At 34.3% G+C, this 20037-nt stretch overlaps 1 non-coding gene and 1 pseudogene across 1 annotated transcript; one reads left to right on the forward strand and one right to left on the reverse strand.

Annotated features, from left to right (window-relative positions):
- The window catches only part of LOC126083685 (transmembrane protein 41B-like), a 77308-nt pseudogene that overhangs the window by 14133 nt on the left and 43138 nt on the right, over positions 1 to 20037 (reverse strand).
- LOC126084897 (U6 spliceosomal RNA) lies at positions 9571 to 9681 on the forward strand. Its single transcript, XR_007519127.1, has one exon. It is a non-coding gene; the product is annotated as a U6 spliceosomal RNA (small nuclear RNA).

The following is a 20037-nucleotide window of genomic DNA, read 5'->3' on the forward strand; positions in this document are numbered from 1 at the left end:
GAAGAAACTATAATAATTGCTAAATAAAAAAGCTAGTAAAATAAATATCACAATAAATAAATCAGTCTAACATCAGGCTGGACAAAAAGAGGAAAAAGTGTAATATGAGGAAAAAAATGGAATATTGCTTTGAGGATCTACAGGACAATGTATTATGATCTAACATAAGTATAATTCATATTCCAGCAAGGAAAGAGAGAAAGAATGGAACAAATAAATATTGGAAAACATACAATGGCTGAAAATCCACCCCCCCCCCCCCAAAAATGAAAAACATCAACTATGGATCCAAGAAACTTAGTAAAACCAAATTAGAAAAAGAAAAAATTTTAAAAACGTGCAATCTATAATCAAACTTCTGAACATGCAGGTATAGTGGAAATCTTAAAAGCAGACAGGGGAAAAAAGACATTACACAGAAGTGCAATAAGAAAGATGGCAGATTTATCATTACAAACATTGTAGGCCAAAGGACATGACATTATCTTTAAAATACATCTTAGAAAAAAAATTGTCTAGCATTCTATATCCATTAAAATTATTGTTAATTTATGGAACTACTAGGATGGGTTTTTCTTGAGCCATTTGTCAATATTTTTCTATGAGGTTGTTCATTCTCTGTAACGTCAATTTTCTAAGAGAACTGATTGATTGGAATAAATTTATTAGTATACGATTATCCTTACTTTTTGTACTTTCTACGTCTATATTTATAGTCTCTATTTCATTCATAATATTGCATATTTCTTTTCATGTACCTTTCTTATTATTTATCTAAACTATTAGCTTGAAATAACCAGCTTTTTGTTTTATCAATCCCCTCATTTATTTCAGCTTCTATGTCATTATGTTTTATCAATTCTGTACTTATTTTTCTACATTTCATTGATATTTTTCTATAGTACTTTTTCAATTTGAGTTTGATTCTTAGTTCATTTTCATTTTTATCTTACCCCATATGTGCATTTAAAGCTATAAATTTCCTTCTCAATACATTAAATCTATTTAACTTTCTTCTACAAGTTTTTATATATAGCATTTGCATGGCCTGTCAGTAGAACATATTCAGTAGAATGTAATTTTTATAAAACAACAACAATGTAATAAAGAATAACATACAAAAAGTAGAGATTTGAGGATTAAAAGAGCAAAAATCCTATAGAGAACCAAATAAAATCAGTAGTTGTATTTTGGCCAACATTTATATAACATGTTTTACTGAAACTCATTTGATGGCACTGGGTTCTGGGACTGAAACTCATTACAGTTGAGTCGATTAACGCTCATAGCGACCCTATAGACGGAGTAGAACTGCCCCTGTAGAGTTTCCAAGGCTGCAATCTTTACAGGAGCAGACTGTCACATCTTTCATCAGCAGAGCAGCAGGTAGGTTCAAACTGCTGGCCTTTCTGTTAGCAGCCAAGCACTCAACCACTGCAGCAACGGGGCTTCTGTGTTTTATCGAGAAAAATGTAAAAATTACAGTGGCCAGGAAAAAAATAAAAGAAGAAAAAAGCTTAATTCCTGCCTTAATGTGGCCTATTACAGAATATTTTCTGTAATTTGTATTGTTTTTGTTAGACTCCATCCAGTTAGTTCCAACTCATGGTGACCCTGTGTACAACAAAATGAAACAGTGCATGGTCCTGTGCCGTCCTCCCGATCATTGCCATGTTTGAGCCAATTGTTGCAGTCACTGTGTCAATCCATCTCCTGAGGTTCTCCTTTTTCGCTGACCCTCTATTTAACCAAGCATGATGTCATTCTCCAGGGACCTCCTGATAACTTGTTCAAAGTACATAAAAGGAAGTCTCACCATACTCCCCTCTAAAGAGCATTTTTGTTGTACTTCTTCCAAGACGGATTTGTTCATTCTTCTGAAAGTCCGTGGTATATTCAGCATTCTTTGCCAATGGTTTTATACTTTGTATACATTTATACTTTCTATAAATAAGAATCTAAACTGATAACTCAGTGAGAAAGAGAAAGACCTTCAATGAGATGGGTAGATACAGTGGCTGCATCAATGGGCTCAAGCATAACAATGATTAAAACGATGGTGCAGGACCAGGCAGAGTGTTTTGTTTGGCTGTACATAGAATTGCTATGAGTGGAACATACCTGGCAAACCTAACAACAAAAAACAACAAACAGTAATAACAATATGGAGCCTGGAGAAGGAAAAAAAAAAGTATTTGCTCATAGATTAAAAGGGATATTTAATATTGAAATTGTGTCTTCATGAATCAACCTATGCAGAATAATCAAGAATCACTAAGAGGCTCTTCTCAATGAAATATTACCTTTATGGTGGTCTTAGGACTTCATTAATAATAACCAAAAATTGGACATGAACAAATTTTTATCATCTAGTAAATGGATAAGCAAACTTCAGTTTATTCATGCAATGTATTTGTATTCAACCATTAAAAGTAACAAGCTACTGATGTAAATGAAAACATGGGTGACTTTCAAAAGAATTATGCTAAGGGAAAGAATTTGGACACAAACTACTTCGAAGTATAAGAATTATATGATATTCTGAAAAAAAAAGCAAAACTATGCAGGAAGAAAACATATCAGTGGTTGCCAGTGGCCAAGACTCCGGAAAGGGCACTGGCCGCCAGAGATATAATGTAAATTTGAGGGGCGATGGAAATGTTCTATATCTATACTATAATTGTGGGAGTGGTTATATGACTATACATTAGTCAATCTCATCAAATTGTACATTTAAAACTTATAAACATAAGTGTATGCGTTATATGTCAATAAAACTGATGAAAAATGGTAAGCTATGTTTATTCCTCTAAGTACTAATGTTGGCGATTAGCACTTTAAATTAAATTAAAGCTTAAATTTGTAAAATGCAGTTTCCTTGTACAGTTTCCACTTCTATTCAAATTATAAATATCAGGATTCAATGTCTTATCATTCTAAATAGATATTCATGATAAGTATACATTGAAGATTCAATAAACCACCTTCTTTGGTTTTCCTTGATGCTATATTTCAAATATGCTCAGAAAAGGCACAGAATTTCTACAATCTTTTTTTTTTTTTAAAGCTTACTTAGGAGGTGATGTCCCTAGACTATATCTGAGAGATCATTAAAAAAAAAAAAAAATTATTGTGCTTTAGGTGAAAGCTTACAGAGAAAATTAGTTTCTCATTCAAAAATCTATACAAAAATTTTTTTTTGATGTATTGAAATCTCCACATTGTGTCAGCACTCTCCCCCTTTTCCTTCCATCCTGGGTTCCCTGTGTCCATTAGTACACTTTTCCTCTCCCTTCCAGCCTTTTCATCTTTGCTTTTGGACAAATGTTGCCCAGTTGGTGAGATAAAAATTTGAGAATGGCCTCAGCCTTCTATCCATCTTAAGATGAAGCACTTGTTCCATTTGTCTAATGACATATGGTTAAAGTTACATGGTTTTGACCAAAAAAATTTTTGTTACAACTCTTTTTCTTTTATATCAGGATGGATATCCCAATAATTCTGACTATTGAAGATACATCATTGCCAAACTCTTTTACAGAATTGGAGTATCCTTCCACCTTTTGGTTTTTTTTTCTTTCCATCTTTGCGGAGGCCTGGTGGTGCAGTTGTTAAGAGCTCAGCTGCTAGCCAAAAGGTCTGAAGTTTGAATCTACCAGTTGCTTCTTGGAAATCCTGTGGGGCAGTTCTACTCTGTCCTATAGGGCCTCTCCAAGTCGGAATCAACTCGATGGCAACAGTTTTTCATAGGTCCACCTTTGTGAGAATGTTAGACTTTTCAAAACTACTTAAAAATATATTACTTTTATTTTGTAAAAATTCATTCCACTAACTAAAGGTGATCTTCTGCATAATAATAATGGTAAGAAATGTTGCATTTGGAAAGTAAAGTGTGATTTTCTCATATAGAAAATTTAAAATTTCATGAAGTAATCTGATAACTTATCCAGCTGTTTTCCAACTCTAAACACATGTCATCACTCAAAAACATAGAGTATTAATCATCCAGACAATGCCCAGAGATTTCCTTAATATTTATTATCTTAAATCTGCGATAACTCAACTATTAACTTCCTCAGTAGTGGTGCATTTCTTAAATTTTTATCAAGTGTTGCCTGCTCTCATCTGGCTGTGCATATGTCCTGTCTTTCTTCATTCCCCAAATCCTATGGCGTAACTATGTCCTTCATTTGTATCTATTTTCCACAATATTAAAAAAATCCAACTTTTCCAAATATGGTTCATAGTTCTGGTAAATCCTTAGATAAAATCAGCAGACACAAATAATGTACAAATTCTTAATCTGATTGTACCTCTCACTTGAGATTTAGGTTTTCTTGTTATGTTCATATAAATATTTTTGCTCTATTTAGCTATGCTGAATATATATACATATATATATATAATCAGTTAAATGTGTCCTAAGTATGATAGAATAGGTAATAATCTTACATTGAAGCAAGTGATATTCCTGTTAAAATTTTATCAGTTCTTTGGAAACCCTAGTGGCATAGTGGTTAAGAGCTCAGCTGCTAACCAAAAAGGCTGGCAGTTCAAATCCACCAGGGACTCCTTGGAAGCCCTATGGGGCAGTTCTACTCTGTCCTACAAGGTTGCTATGAGTCGTAATGAAATCGATGACAAAGGGTTTGCTGTTTTTTTTCACTTTTTCAAGATGGATATTAGAATGGGTAATTGATGAAGCTATTTCTTGCTTGAAACTTATTACAAAAAAGCATATTCTCATCTATCTGGTGTAAAAAAAAAAAATTTTTTTTTTTTTTAATCTGGTATATATACCTTAAATGTGTTGTGTGATATTATATGGCTCTATAAAGTTCTATTCTAGGATACTTTATGTGACAGGTTCTCAGATTTTATCAAAGAGTAGTGATAAACATATTTAAGTATATTGATTACAAGAAATTATCAGAGTTGAAATTCTGTGTATATTCATTGCCTAAATGAGAACTGGTCATGCAGTGGTTAAGCACTTGGCTGCTAACCAAAAGGTTAGTGGTTCAAACTCATCAGCCACTCCCGGGGAGAAAGATGTGGCTGTCTGCTTTCATAAAGACAGCCTTAGAAATCCCATGGGGCAGTTCCACTCTGTCCCATAGGCCTAACCCATGGACTTGGGACTTGCCAACCTCTATAACCACCTGAGCCATTTCCTTGATATAAATCTCTCTCTCTCGACACTTCACTGGTTTTGCTTCTCTAGAGAACCCAGCTTAAAACAGTTGCTATGAGTCAGAATCAACTCAATAGAATAACAACATTTGTTGCCTTAAATAGAATTCTTTGTTGATCCATTTGCATTTTCCCTAGATCCCTATTTTCATTGTTTTTCAGTCATTTTTTTCTGACATAATCATTCATTTTCTAGGCACATACTCTGAACTTTCTGATCTTTCATTCTACTTTCAGAAACAGAACTCTCATTGTTTTCACGATAATCCAGGTCATATGTACAAATATAATGTTTTATTATTATTACTATTGATTTAGATATATTTTTGTATAATTTTGAGAGAATTATTTTAAATGGTTAACTCCTAAAGTGGCAATTTTTGTTCTTAATATTGAATTTATTTATATTCCCACATTAAAGTATATTATATTTATGAAAACATAGTGCATAAAACAACTGTTAAGTGAATTCTAAATTTAGTGAATTTTAAGTTCTGTTAAACCAATTATATACACATCAACAATTCTCATAAAACTTATATGCAGAAATAAGTTTGTCTGAAATTGACAAACATTATTTGGAAATTCAGGAAGCCTTTTAAAGTGCATAAAGTTGGAGAATATGGAAATGTACATCAATTTTTAAAATGAAGATAACATACATAATAAATTATTTGAGAAGTTTTCTACGAGAAAAATGGCAATTCATTAAGTTAATAAGTAGCATTGGATAATAAGATCATTATTTTTTAGAAATACTTTAGTAGTTACGTGATTTTGTACATTTCTTGTATGTGCTATAAATGCCTCACATATGCCATAAAGCTTCCGAATTAAAAGTTCTATATTATGAGACAGCCCCCACGGTACTGTATTCTTTACCTGGCTTCCTCCCCTACAGTTTTGTACTGCAAAATCATTTCCTTTGCTGGGCTCCCCTCCCCCTCAGCTTTGCATTTGAATCCTACTTTTGCTTGGAGGTTACATGTAAACCCCACTGTGCCTGCGTGGTGTGATTAAGAATGTTGCTGACATAACGTGTTTGAACTCTGTACTAGTAAACCTGTTTAAAAATAACCTGTCTGCACGCCCTTGGTGAGCAGTCTTGGCGGCAGTAAGCACCGACTGACTCCATTTCCTTGTACTTCGGTCTCTCATTTATTGGTCAATACGAGTCATGCCGAGTAAGAATCTGGTGTTTCCACCAGGTAACAATTATATACAAAATGTTCTTGTGTGTGTGTATATATATATATATGATTTTTAAATATTGTTAAATGTCTAGCAAGTAGTTGTTTATTACCATCTGCAATTTATAAAAGAGATTAGAATGTACATAGGCACAAAGGTTTCAAAGTAAATAAACAAAACCTATTGCCACTGAGTTGATTCCAACTCATAGCAACCCTATAGGAGAAAGTAGAACTTCCCTATAGGGCTTCCAAAGAGCAGCTGGTGAATTTAAACTGCTGACCTTCTCAGTTAGCAGCCGTAGCTCTTAACCACTGTGCCACCAGGGCTCCAAAAGTCAATAGGACAGAACACTTAAAGGCACTGGTGGAGAAAAAAAAATCTACAGAGAGAATGTGTCATATGAGAATAGTATACAGGATGTAAGATTGCAGACTATGTCTATTTAAAAAAAACAAACAAGGAAGTGGATCATAATAGAAAGTGAAATAAATAGCCAAATAGGTATGAAAAGAATTAGTATAATACAGAATTCTAAAAAGGAGAGTATTTTAAGTAGAGCTTAAAGAAACTCCCAATTCAAGAGAAAGTTGATTCTTGAAAAATTCTGTACTCCCCCAGCTATCTACTAAAACTATTCACAGAAGTAGATTGAAAATTGCTACAACATGGAGGCTGGGAATCACGACGATGGTGTGGGGAGTGTTGGACTAACTAAAACACAAATGAACTATGAAGCTAAAGAATATAAGGCCAGTCAAGAATATATTAGACAATTTTCACCCACTCATTTTGGATAAGAGCTACGACTGCTAACCAAAATGTCAGCAGTTCAAATCCACCAGCTGTTCGTTGGAAACTCTGTGGGACAGTTTTACTGTGTCCTGTAGGGTCACTAGGAGTCCTAAATGACTCTACAACAAAGGGTTTTTCTTTTTTGTTTTTCACATTGGATATTTCTCACTCAGTAGTAGAAGGTGTGGCCAGATGAAAGAGATAACAAGCAAGTGAGTCTTGCATTATGAAATGTGATAAAAGTGTAGAAAAGGATGGGGATTTAATAAATCCTGGAAAAATGGGAGTTTATATATTTGTAGTGAGTATTTCTAAGAAAATTAGCTTAAATGGTGGTTCCAGTTTTTAAAGAATGAATTCCCTTTTGTATAAAATTATCAGGATGTGGAATCATTAGATCATATTGTAAGTTAGGAGAACCTCACTTTTATGAAATCAAAGACAACTTTTCTTAGTTGAAGGCAGCTATGAAACCGTTATTCAAAAAACCCACCAGAAGAATTTAATAAAAATATGGGATGAAGTGGATGCTAAGGAAAGGTTCTTAAAGAATTATTAGTATAAGCATACCAACAAATGAAGAATGAATAAATACATATGCAAAAGTGATTGAGTGTTGGAAAGCATTCATATAACTCAGACCACTTTTTAGTTTGGGCTTAAAAATAGTAGTCACCAATATATATTTATTTTTAAGGGGATTCTGAATTAATCCTAGTGTAAAAGATTACAAATTTCTGGGTGTTAAAAGCTCAGTGCAGTAACAGACTTGCTACTTGGTACATTGCCCCTTTTCATAGTATGATAACCTATTTGATATCACCAATTCTCGCAAATTGTCCTCACAAAAATTGGCACTCTTGATCTCGCCTTCCTTCTTGAAGCCTTCTTCAGCTTTGACGCCATGCTTTTAATATCTCTAAGTATTTCTCAGGTATGGTTTTCTCAGACTCCTTCCTGATTTTCCTCTACGTGAACATCCTCTATATGGTTTCTTAGGAAAAAACAGCCTGGCTATTGTCTAATATAGATACAGGGATTTCTTAGCACTTTTTTTTTTTTTTTTTGAAGGGGTAGAAGAGGGGGAATTTTTTAACTATCAGTCAAGCCTGAAAAATCTTGACTGATGAATCTGAAGTGCCCTTGGTTCCCTTTTTATAGTATGTCTAGCTACACACTTATTTGTTTCATAGCTGCTTTTAAATTGTTTTTCAGAAGCAACAATGCCTTTTCCAAGCTACTCTCTGAAAAAAAAAAAATCAAAGAAAAAAACTGAATGAAGTAATGCTTATTTACGCACAAACTAAATGTCAGAAAACTTTAGAAGGAACCTCATCTATAGAGAGAATCAACAATAGTGTCGAAGACCTGGTCAGTCATGGATGATGTCACCCATACAAACAAAAGTGGTGACTGAGAATAAAAAAGGCCCGCTAAATTAGAAAAAGGCTGTGCTATGGCTACGGTAAAAAGTATTTACCAGAACCAGTTTTAAAACAGTTCACTAAACCAGTGACAACTTGGCTTAGTGAACATGCTGTCAGGAAATAATTAATCAGTTTCAGCTGTAGATTATGCAAGTCATCCAATCAGGGATTGGCTCACTTTAATAAACATGCTCCCATGTGCCAAACAATAAAAGGCAGTCTCACTAGAATAACCACACTTCTATATGTCAATTCCTTATGCCCTGAAAATTCACCCATTCCTGAACTCCATGCTGCCTAAAATATCAACAAGCTACTCTGCTTGAGGAGACTATGCCTGACCGGCAGTAATTAGATTCACCTGTCAACAAAAATAGACAGGAGAAAGTAAAAAGTGGTTTTGTTAGACATAGTAATACTCTCCCACATCCCAAGATATCAATGTTTGAATTCCTAGAAGCAGTGAATATGTGACGTTGCCTTTACATGGCAAAGGAAATTAAGGGAGAAGATGGACTTAAGGATGTTAATCAGCTGACTTTAAAATATGATTGTTCTAGATTATACAGATTGGCACAATGTAATCACCCAAACCAGCAAGACCAAACCCATTGAAATAGAGCCTGTGTCCACACATGGCAAGCCCATGTGTTACCAAATGGAAGGACTCTCTAGGGTTTTCTTGGCTGTAATGTTTATGGAAGAGATCACCAGGACTTTCTTCCTCAGTATTGCTGTGTGGGTTTGAACCACCAACCATTAAGTTAATAAAATAGGCTGGTGCAAACCGTTTGTTCCACCAGGGACCTCAGAGTAATCACAAGATTTTTTAAATTTGAAAGAGGGATGTAGAAGAGTTAATGTCAGAGCGATGTAATATGAGAAACACTCAACCAGTCATTACTAGCTTTACTGATGAAAGGGAGTCATGAATCAAGAAATTTGGGCATACCCTAGAATCTAGGTGCTCACTTTGGCAGTACATATACTAAAGTTGGACTGAAACAGAGAAGATTAATTAGCATGGCCCCTGCACAAGGATGACACACAAATTTGTGAAGCGTTGCATATTTTTTGGAGCTCTGGTGGCGTAGTGGTTAAGAGCTATGGTGAGCTTGACTGCTAATCAAAAGGTCAGCAGTTCATATCTACCAGCTACTCCTTGTGGCAGTTCTACTCTGTCTTATAGAATTGCTGAGTCAGAATCGACTTAAAGACACCAAGTTTTTTTTGTTTTCTAGAAGCTGGAAAGAGCATGAAGATGAATTCTCCCTTAGAGCCTTCAGAAAGGAATGCAGTCTTGCCAACATTTTGATTTTTGTCCAGGAAGCCTTTTCAGTCTTCTTACCTCTAAAACTGTAAGATAATAAGTGTGCAATTTTTTACTTAAGAGCCTAAATTCGTGGTAATTTTTTTACAGCAGGAATAAAGTATTATTACAGTGTATGAAAACATAAGTAGTTGTATATGTGTAGTTACCTACAGATAATATTTACAGATGATAGTATTGTATAAAAGCTAAGAGAACATTAAAAATATTACCAAAAAATAAAATAATAAGGCTATAGACAGAATCATATAAAAATGAATAATTTTTCTATTTAGAAAAAATATGGAAGTAATCATTGCACTTAAAAAAGCAACAAAATAATAAAATATATAGAAATGAACTTAATAAATTGGAAATATTTATGTAAAAAATTAAAGATCGCTCAAATTAACAAAACCTTGAAGAAATGAGAATACTGTTACTCAGATAAAAATTTCACTCTGCAGATGTCAGTTCTCTATATTAATCTATATATAATCCTAATTCCAATAAAAATACAGATATTGTTGTAAACAATCAAAAGGTTGGACAAATATTCATAAAAGAATTAACCAATAGGCCAGCATCACCCTCCTTCTAATGCCAGATAAAGACACCATGAGGAAAGAAAATTACAGACTAATATGTCTTATGAATATAAATGCAAAAATTCTCAACTGCATACTACCAAACTGAATCCAACAGCATATTAAAGGATTATACTCCATGACCAATTGGAATTTATTATAGGAATGCAAGGATAGTTCAATATCAGAAAATCCATCAATGTAATATTCCACACTAATAGAACGAAGATGAAAAAGCCCAATAATCTCAATTGATGCAGAAAAGGCATTTAAAAAATTCAGAAAAATTTCATGATTAAAAAAAAATCAAAACAAAAACAAATCACAGAAAACCAGAAATTGAAAAATCCCTCAACTTGCTAAAGGGCATTTATTTAAAACCCACAGCATGCTCAGTGGTTAAAGACAAAAAACTTCCTCCCTAAGATCAGGAACAAGACAAGGAAATTTGCTTTCACCAATGTTATTCTAGATTGTACTAGACATTCTAACCTGAGTACTTAGACAAGAAAACAAAATAGAAGGCATACAAATTATAAAACAAGAATTAAACTTATCTCTACTTGCAAATGGCATGAATCGATACGTAAAAGTACACACATACACAGAACTCCTAGAGCTAATAAACAAATTCAGCAAAGGTTCAGGGTACAACACCAACACTAAAAAATGAGTTGTGTTTCTATACGTCAGCAATGAACAACTTGAAAAGGAAGTAAAAAAAAAAGTCCATTTACAATAGCATCTAAAGGAATAAAATATTTCAAGATAAATTTAAGAAGGTGAAAGACGCTTATACTAGAAACCACAGAACATAGCTGAAATAATTAAAAAAAAAAATTTAAAGAAGACCTAAATGAATGGAAAGGCATTCCATAGTGATGGATTAGAAGACTTTACTATTGTTAAAGGGCTAATACTAACCAAAGAGATATAGAGATACAACTCTATCCCTATGAAAATTCTAACAGCTTTTCTTCCAGAAATAAAAATACCAGTTCTCATATTCATATGAAATTTCAAGGGGTTTGAGTAACCAAAACAAAATTTGCAAAAGAAGAATAAAATAAGAAGACTCACACTTCATGATTTCAAAACGTACTAAAAAAAAAAAAAAAACAACAAAACTCCAGTAATTAAAACAGTGGGGTGCTGTTACAAGAAGAGACAAATGGACAAATGGAATATGGAGTCCAGAAATAAACCCATACATCTATGGTCAATTGGTGTTCCAGAAGGGTGTCAAAGTCTATTCAAAGAGGAAGGAAGACTTTTTAACAAACAGTACTGGGCAACTATTTCCACATTAAAAAAAAAAAAAATATTGGACCAATACCTTACACCATGAAGAAAATTTAACTCAAAATAGATCAATTAATAGAAGAAAAAAATAGATAAATTGGACTCAGCCAAAATTAAAATCCTTTGTGTATTCAAGGACATTATCAAAGAAGTGAAAATATAAACTACAGCATGAAAGAAAATGTTTTCAAATCATATATAAGGGTTTAATTTCCAGAATATAGAACTCCTATAACTCAACAACAAAAAGACAAAGAACCTGATTAAAACATGAGCAAATGAGTATATATTCTCCAAAGAAGAAATACAAATGGCCAATAAAGACATGAAAAGATGTTCAGCATTATTAATCGTTAGAGAAATGCAAATCAAAAACGCAGTATGACACTGTATCACACCCACTAGGATGTCTATTAACATTTTTTTAAGAGAAAAAAATAATAAGTAGTTGCTAGGAGGTAGAGGAAACCCTGGTGGCATAGTGGTTAAGTGCCACAGCTGTTAACCAAATGGTCGGCAGTTTGAATCCACCAGGTGCTCCTTGGAAACTCTGTGGGGCACTTCTCTCTGTCCTTTAGGGTCACTTTGAGTCAGACTCGACTCTATAACAACAGGTTTGATTTTTAGTTTTAGGAGATAGAGAATTTGAACACCCATTCCTTGCTTGTGAAAATGTCAAATAATGCAGTGTCTACAGACAAGAGTTTGACAGGTTTTCAAAAGGTTAAACATAAAATTACGAAGTGACCCAGCAATTCAACTCCTAGGAATGTGCCCCCAAATTATTGAAAACAGGGACTCAAACAGATACTTGTACACACATGTTCATTGAAGCATTATTCACAATAGCCAAAAGGTGCAAACAACCTAACTGTCCATCAACAGATGAATGGGTAAGCAAAATACAGTACATAAATACAATTGGATATTATTCAGCCATAAAAGAAATGAAGTTATGTTACATACTATGGTGTGAATGAACCATGAAACATTATACCAAGTGAAATAAGCCAAATACAAAAGGACAAATAGTGTATGATCCCATTGATATGAAATATCTGTAATAGGGAAGTGCATAGATACAGCAGATTAGTGGTTACCAGGGGCTGAGGATAAAGGAGAGTTGGGTGTTATTGTTTAATTGGTACAGAATTTCAATGTAGGGTGATGAAAAGGTTTTGGAAATAGTGATAGTGTTACATCATTATGAAAATAATGACACTGAATCATGTAGCTTTTAAGTGTATTTATAATGATACTTCTTATGTTATATATATATATTTTTTTACAAGAGTAACGTTTTTTAAAAAATTTAACAAGTGATTTAGAAAAGAAAAAAATGAATAACTTTTTTGTTGTTGCAGACTTAGAAATCTCTCATAAACTCAACGTGAATTAACACAATGTGGTACCGGCGAATGTTAGAATAGAGAGGTCAATGTTGCAGAATGGAAAATTCACAAATAGAGCAGGCATGGAAAGTAATACACAATAAATCTTTGTGACTCCACAGACTATTAGGTCAAGGACAAAAAGTATTTGCTTTTCATAATCTATCTCAGAATCAGTCTCATTGTAGAGCAAGCGCAATACGAACTATGAAGGGCAAGTCTGATTTTAGCAATTTATGATGATCTCTTTTATAAAGTATAGTAAATTTCAAAATGATGTCAGCAGTTTCAATGGCTGAAAATTAAATATAAACCAAAAAATCTCTTTACCCTTGCATTAAAACGGAAACTTGTGGGTAAATACGGGACTTTGATAATTGTCATTTTCCAGATTAGGTCTCAGTGATAGCACGGTAAATTTTCCAAGCTTTATCAATACTAATTAACATTTTAATTGGCTAGTGACACATATTTTTTGGGGAAAGCAGTGCTTCAAAACCTTAATATGACTAGCATTTTTCAGGCTGTGCAAAATTATGAATTATATCATTTGCATAAATTGAAAGCAACTGTAAAGATAACACTCTAAGTACTTTCATCAGTTGAAAAACTCTTTTTGAGCTTCCTTGCAGTACTCTTCAGACGTAAAAAAAATCATATACTCCCATATATATTCACCTGAAATGCTTAAACATTTTTCATTTCATTTTTATTGACTTATTCATACATAATATGTCTTTTCCACTGACATTTGCAGTAATGTCATTCTGTATACAACTAAGAAGTTCCATTCAAATAGGAGCAATTAAAATGCTGAGGGAATACATTTGATAGGAGCATAATAGTTATTAGTCAATTATTCAGTAAAACTTGTTCTTCCCATAAGAACTGCATTTAAGCTCTGCAGTGTAATTTCCATCAGGAAAACATGATGATCTTAATGAGTCAAATCTAAAAGTCTTCTATTCTCCTCAGGTGGGCAGGTTAATTTTCTGTGTAATTAGTTAATTGCAAAAAACTTCTGTTATTGCTAGCTACTTAGAAAGCCCATATCACAGGCTTTCTTTGTACTTCAGATTTTTTTTTTTTTTTGAAGATTCTGCTGTGCACAGAGGGTTTTGAGATTTTTCAACCTCTTAACAATTTTTAAAATACCGGTAAATTTCTCAGTTCATAAAGGAGAAATATAAATGTTTCAGAGACAAGAGCTTTCAATCTTTCCTCACATAATATCTGAATATGATACTATATCATTTACAAATTGGTATAACATAATTTTATTCAAAAGCAATTCCCTCTTTAGTATATTAAAGGTTGAAGAGAGTAGACAATAACATTTTTAAAACACTCAAAGTTTGGTATACATCTGGACATATAAGTAATGAGAATATTAAATTAAGAGGTTACGGAGCCCTGGTTGCTCAGTGGGTAAAAGCTTGGCAGCTAACCAGAATGTTGGCAGCTCAAATCCACCAGCTGCTCCTTGGAAATCCTATGAGGCAGCTCTACTTTTTCCCATGGGGTCGCTATGAGTTGGAATTGACTCGATGGCACATAACAATGACAATAACCATATACATACCAAAAGAAAAAAAAAAACAAACCCACTGCCGTTGAGTCGATTCAGACTCATAGTGACTCTATAGGACAGAATAGAATTGCCCCATAGAGTTTCCAAGGATCACCTGGCAGATTTGAACTGCCGACCTCTTAGTTAGCAGCTGTAGCACTTAACCACTACACAACCAGTGTTTCCAACAATATACATAGGTAAATTTAAAAAAAAAAAAAAAAAAAAAACAGCTGAGGAATTAAGATCATTATTTAGGAGCCATAAAAAGAAATGTTAAGCATATATATTCAGTGTTACTCAGGGAAATTCTCATTTAGAGAGAGTTATTTTATGAAATATCTGCACCAATTAACAATCAACTCAAACTTCATTTGCCTTTCTCGAAATCCATTGTAAATTTAGCTTGCCAAATCTATCCTTACCATAATGGAGTTTCAGTTGCATAGAGGACATGAATATTCCTCATATGAAGAAGGCAATATATTTTACTTTTATATTCATAAATAAGCTTCTTATTTATGTATTAGTCATGCAAAGTCAGTTCAAATAGCTTTATTTTGTATTGACAGCAATTCAAGATTTTGCAAAAATGATAAAAAGGGCAATCATGAAAAAAATAAATGAATATGTATGGAGAAAAAAAGGTGGAACTGAAATTCATAGAAAATATTTTTTACAATGTTGTATATTTACTTATGTTTTCTATTAAAAATGTGGGATCAAAATGTATGTGTTATTTTCACCCTGCTTTGCTAATTTTGTAATAAAAGTCAAGTGAATTAAAATTCAACAAAAGAATAATATAAACAGGAAAACCATGAAAATTTTATGTGTAACCTGGGTGAAAAATCCATATACATCATGAAACATTATACAGCTAATTTTTTGTTGTTGTTACGTGCCATCGAGTCAGTTCCAACTCATAGTGACCCTATGCACAACAGAAAGAAACGCTACCCAGTCCTGCGCCATCATTACAACCCTTGATATGCTTGCGCTCATTGTTGCAGCCACTGTGTCAATCCACCTCGTTGAAGGTCTTCCTCTTTTCCGCTGACCCTGTACTCTGCCAAGCATGATGTCCTTCTCCAGGGACTGATCCCTCCTGACAACATGTCCAAAGTATGTAAGACAGAGTCTCACCATCCTTGCCTCAAAGAAGCATTCTGGCCGTACTTCTTCCAAGACAGATTTGTTTGTTCTTTTGGCAGTCCATGGTATATTCAATATTCTTCACTAACACCACAATTCAAAGGCATCAACTCTTCTTCAGTCTTCCTTATTCATTGCCCAGCTTTCACATGCATAAGATGCAATTGAAAATACCATGGCTTGGGTCAGGTGCACCTTTGTCTTCATGGTGACGTCTTTGCTCTTCAACACTTCGAAGAGGTCCTTTGCAGCAGATTTGCCCAGTGCAATGCGTCTTTTGATTTCTTGACTGCTGCTTCCATGGGTGTTGATTGTAGACCCAAGTAAAATGAAATCCTTGACAACTTCAATCTTTTCTCCGTTTATCATGATGTTGCTCATTGGTCCAGTTGTAAGGATTTTTATTTTCTTTATGTTGAGGTGTAATCCATACTGAAGGCTGTGGTCTTTGATCTTCATTACTAAGTGCTTCAAGTCCTCTTCACTTTCAGCAAGCAAGGTTGTGTCATCTGCATAATGCAGGTTGTTAATGATTCTTCCTCCAATCCTGATGCCCTGTTCTTCAAACAGTCCAGCTTCTCGGATTATCTGTTCAGCATACAGATTAAACAGGTATGGTGAAAGCATACAACCCTGAGGCACACCTTTCCTGACTTTAAACCAATCAGTATCCCCTTGTTCTGTCTGAACAACTGCCTCTTGATCAATGTAAAGGTTCTTCATGAGCACAATTAAATGTTCTGGAATTCCCATTCTATTCAGCTAATAAAGAGAGTAAATTAAAGGTACTGCCCGTAGTTGTGGATCTATATCCATGAAGTAACATGGAGAGAAAAAAGAGAGATTTAAAAAAAAATGTGTAAGATTAAACATTTAACCAAAACCATTACAGAATACAGGTTTTCCAATTATTTCCTGTTCTTCCTGGGCAAATCTAAGCATCATTTCCTAACCTCTCTTATGATTAGTTATGGTTAAGTAACTAAGTTCTAGCTACTGAAATTTGAGAGTAAATGATGACTATTGCTTCTAGACGGAGATCTTATAAACCTTTCATGTGTTATCAATTCCCCATTTTTTCTCTAGTTTGATGCAGTGTCAGGTTCATCTTGGAAAGTCACATGTTGAAGATCCACAAATTGAATAGACATTTACCGTTGGGAAAAAAGTTGTCTCATTTTGTGATTTATATGAGCAAGACATATATTTCTACTGGGTTAAGTCACTGCAAAGATTTTAGATTTACCTGTTACAGTAGCTAGAATTGCCTTATCTAATACAGAAATTGGTTCTGGATATGGGATGCATTTATAGTCAAAGAGGTAAAAAGTGACATTGTCTTAGCAGGAGGGCAGCAGTCAGCCAAGAAACTGATATTGAGGGCTGGAGAGCTGAAATTTATGTCATGCACTAAAAAAGCATTTGATATAACTTTCATCTGTAACAAACTAAAAGGCAGAACCATGTACCTACTGAGCCTGTAACTTTAGAAGAATTGAAAAAAAAAAAAAACTAAAATGTTAGTGTGTTTTGTATACTCTCAGCTTTCTTTAAGCAAGTATTTTTTGAAGAAATAAGCTTAAGCAAAATTTTTCTGGTTTTCAAGAATATGTAAAAGGAAATAGAGAAAGTCCAGAGGTCAGAAATATGCTGGAGTGTGAAAAATACCTGCATCTCACAAAATAAAAAGATAAAACTAAAATTTTAGACTTTTTGACAAAGGCTTAATGAGCAAATAAGAGAGTTACTTTGCCACCCAAGCTGATTGCTTCAGATCGCCTAATGTGAGCATTTAAGTGTAAAATTATCTTTCCCTCAGTGAACCAAAACCAAATCCACTGCTGTTTAGTCAGTTCTGACTCATAGGGACCCTATACTTGAATGCATATGAATAGAGCTATCAACATTGTGAAACTCCCGAAAGGGTGGACTTACTATCTATTTCAAATGGTGATAATTGTGAAAGTGGAACATCTCAAAAAAAAAAAAGAAATAAAGAAAAACCCCAAACAAACAAATAAACAATAACAAAGGAAAACAAACAAAAACCCAACAGTGCACAAAGAAGCTCTTCACAGAGAAGGGAATCAGGGACTAATTAAGGAATATTCTGCCCCACATAGGGAACCCTTATGTTGTCTGTCTAGTGGTATATCAGAAACTGTAATTGCTGTGTATCTTTAAGTCTTCCCATTTCTAACTGGAGATGTTTCCTGTGGTTAATGTATCCAAGTTCTACCATTGGATATCAGTGGTATGTATGTCAGTTATCCTGTCTTTTTAGTACATAAATCTAAAGATCAGTGAACTTCATGAAGAGGACTGCATCCTTCCCACTATCCAGGACTTTTGAACTTTGAGTGGACAGAGTTTGGATTTTTTCCCATGGGGAAGAAGTGAGTTTGGTATAAGAAAGTGAGTGAACCAAATAGTTATGATAAAAATGGACTGCTCCTTGGAAACTCTGTGGGGGAGTTCTACTCTGTCCTATAGGATCGCTATAAGTCAGAATCACTGTATGACAGCGGGTTTGGTTTTTCTGGTTAGTAGACATTAAAGATGCTCATCTATATCAAGTTCTTTTCTACTTCTGGATAGGGTTGCCAAATCTGTTGAATTTGAATTTCAGATAAAGGTTTTTTTGGTTTTTTTTAGTATAATTTTTCCCAATTCTATATTCAAAATATTTGTAACTAAAATTTGATTGTAACTGTGCTTCCCTTATTTTATCTGGCAACCCTCCTTCTGGGCCACGTAGAAGAATCTACTCTCCAGGTCCCTTGCAGTTAAACCCAAAATCCATTGCTGTCAAGTCGATTCCAATGCATAGTGACCCTATACAACACAGTAGAACTGCCCCACAGGTTTCCATGGAGCAGCTGGTGAATTCAAACTGCCAACCTTTTGGTTAGCAGCTGAGCTCTTAACCACTGCACCACCAGGGCTTCCCCTTTGCAGTTAGGAAAAGCCATTTGAGGAGTTTCAGCAGTGGGTTTTGAAGAGAGGCGATACATAGGACTTTTAGATAAAACTAATTTCCACTGCCCAAATTTCTTCTTCTTCTCCCAGATAGGGACTTCAAGGAGGCCTCCAATGAAGACGCTGGAACAAGAAGATGGAAGCATTTTGCCTTGCTGAATAATTGGCATCTCAATTGTAAGAAATAAACTTTTGTGTTTTTATACAACTGATATCCCATCATGACTGACATACCCAGATTTTCTCTTCCTTCTTGCTTCTTTATTTTACCATAATCTCTTAGCATTTGGTACCATCTTACCCAAATCTCCCACCTCACTTCTCTCCAACCACCCTGTGTTTTTGTTTTGTAGCATGAATAAAAGATAGGTAAGCAAGAGGTACATTCTCAAGAAAAAAAAAAAACCTGCCAGGAGAGCTTGGAGGAAAGTATAGGACTATAATGATATTTTGGTGATACTTGAATTTGCATTTTCAAATGCCCTCTTTCAGCTTCAATCATGTTTCGTATTTATTTTACTGTAGAGAAATTAGTTGTAGATCTTCCTAAGAAGCTTAATGTATAACAAGATAAAGAAATTAGAAAGATCAACTTAATAGTTTAATTTCTACTTCTGTAGAAATAAAACGTCTGTCTTCATCCTGTTGATAGGAATAAAAAAAAAAAATGAAAATTGCTTTCGAGTCTATTCCAACTCATAGCGACTCTATAGGACAGAACAGAACTGCCCCATAGGGTTTCCAAGCAGCTGCTGGTGAATTCCAGCTGCTAACATTTTGGTTAGCAGATAGGCTGAATGAATTGGCTATGTGACTCAAGATGCCTGTGTCATGTCAGGCTGGAATGAAATCAGCACAGATATTCAGAACTAAGTTGTGGAGATGGGGTTTAAAATAACTATTGAGACCGGAGGAGCCCTAGCATCGAAATGGTTAAGAGCTATGGCTGCTAACCAAAAAGTCCACAGTTTGAATTCACCAGCTGCTCCTTGGAAACCCCATGGGGCAGTTCTACTCTGTCCTATAGGGTCACTGTGAGTCAGAACTGACTCTATGGTAATGGATTTTTATTGAGACAGGAAAAATGCCGAAAAGGCAGAGAAGGTGCCATAAAAAGGAAAGTAAATTATGAAGGTGT

Source organism: Elephas maximus, chromosome 10 (assembly GCF_024166365.1).
Source record: "Elephas maximus indicus isolate mEleMax1 chromosome 10, mEleMax1 primary haplotype, whole genome shotgun sequence".
In the NCBI taxonomy this organism is placed as follows: domain Eukaryota; kingdom Metazoa; phylum Chordata; class Mammalia; order Proboscidea; family Elephantidae; genus Elephas; species Elephas maximus.